We start from the raw sequence: 1,964 nt of genomic DNA on the forward strand, positions 1-1,964 counted from the left end.
AATCTGTCGAATAAATTGTTGAAAGAGGCACTTTGAGCAATACTGGAATAGGCAGTAAATAGAGGGAAATGGAGCAAATGCGGACGCAGATTTGGTTATGTGAAGGGTTGGTGCTCTTATGAAAAACTTTGAACACAGCGGATAAAATAAGACGTACGGCATTATCTGTCGATTTGGGTGAAACTGAATTGAACATCGGTGCGGGGGACATAGGGAGCTGTATGAAGCACAAGTGAGCCTCATCTACTGATAGATCTGTTTTTTGTTTGTAAATCAGGGGAGAGCGTGAACGCAGTCCCCCACTACCACAAATTTTGCAGTCGAGTATCCCGCATTTGGGGACATCGCAGGCGTCAGCACATCCGAAGTGCAATGGGATAGCCTCGTCCTGGGAGAACTTTTTTTTAATTTCAAAAATATACTTTATTCAGAAAATGATTTGATGGTCTGTACATTTGATCATGCCATACATATGTCCACATTTACAAACACAGATTCGACTTTATCCTTGTCCTTTACACTCCTGTGCATTTTTCAATCTTGTACATATACATATATTTGGCTGAGGCATCAGCAGAGCCCAAAAAAACGTCCGCATGGGCCCCCTGTTCTTCTTTAGGCAGGCCGATCTTACACGGTGGTCTTTCCCCATCGCGCCTTGGCGGCAGCTGCCCCAAGCTTCAGCGCGTCCCTCAACACGTAGTCTTGGACCTTGGAATGTGCCAGTCTGCAACACTCGGTCGGGGTCAACTCCTTCAGCTGGAAGATCAACAGGTTTCGGACCGCCCAGAGAGCGTCCTTCACCGAGTTGATGATCCTCCAGGCGCAGTTAATGTTCGTCTCGGTGTGAGTCCCGGGGAACAGGCAGTAGAGCACGGAGTCCCGCGTCACGGCACTGCTCGGGACGAACCTCGACAAGCACCACTGCATTCCTCTCCAGACTTCCTCTGCATAGGCACATTCCAGAAGGAGGTGTGTGACAGTCTCGTCCCCCCCGCAGCCACTTCGAGGGCAGCGTGCGGTGCGGCTGAGAGTCCGGGCATGCATAAAGGATCTCACAGGCAGAGCCCTTCTCACCACCAGCCAAGCCATGTCTTGGTGCTTGTTGGAAAGTTCTGGCGATGAGGCATTCTGCCAAATGGCTTTGACAGTCTGCTCAGGGAACCACTCGACAGGATCCGCCCTCTCCTTTTCCCGAAGGGTCTCAAGGACGCTACGTGCTGACCACTTCCTGATGGACTTGTGGTCAAAGGTGTTTTTCCTCATAAATTTCTCCACGAAGGACAGGTGATACGGAACGGTCCAACTACTCGGAGCATTCCGCGGCAGCGAGGCCAGGCCCATCCTTCGCAACACCGGGGACAGGTAGAACCTCAGTACGTAGTGACACTTGGTGTTTGCGTACCGGGGATCCACGCACAGCTTGATGCAGCCACACACAAAGGTGGCCATCAGGGTGAGGGTGGCATTGGGCGTGTTTTTTCCCCCATTGCACCGGTCTTTGTACATAGAGTCTCTTCGGACCCGGTCCATCTTTGATCTCCAAATGAATTGGAAGATGGCCCGGGTGACTGCGGCGGCACAGGTCCTGGGGATAGGCCAGACCTGTGCCACATATAGCAATATTGAGAGTACCTCACACCTGATGACCAGGTTTTTTCCCGCGATGGAGAGCGACCGTTGCCCCCATCTGCCTAGTTTCTGTCTCATCTTCCTGATCCGCTCCTCCCAGGTCTTGACGCATGCCCCAGCCCCCCCGAACCAAATACCCAGCACCTTCAGGTGGTCAGTCCTGACGGTGAAGGGGATAGAGGATTGGTCGGCCCAGTTCCCGAAGAGCATGGCCTCGCTCTTGCATCGGTTTACTTTGGCCCCCGAGGCCCGTTCGAACTGGTCGCAGATGCACACGAGTCTGTGCACGGACAGCGGATCCGAGCAGAAAACAGCGACGTCATCCATGTACA

General features: G+C 52.7%; 1 non-coding gene across 1 annotated transcript; it reads right to left on the reverse strand.

Moving 5' to 3' along the window:
- Positions 1-274: 274 nt before the first annotated feature.
- On the reverse strand, positions 275-439 carry LOC140455801 (U1 spliceosomal RNA). The gene has a single exon (XR_011953050.1). It is a non-coding gene; the product is annotated as a U1 spliceosomal RNA (small nuclear RNA).
- Positions 440-1,964: the final 1,525 nt, after the last annotated feature.

This window comes from Chiloscyllium punctatum, chromosome 30 (assembly GCF_047496795.1).
Source record: "Chiloscyllium punctatum isolate Juve2018m chromosome 30, sChiPun1.3, whole genome shotgun sequence".
Taxonomy (NCBI): domain Eukaryota; kingdom Metazoa; phylum Chordata; class Chondrichthyes; order Orectolobiformes; family Hemiscylliidae; genus Chiloscyllium; species Chiloscyllium punctatum.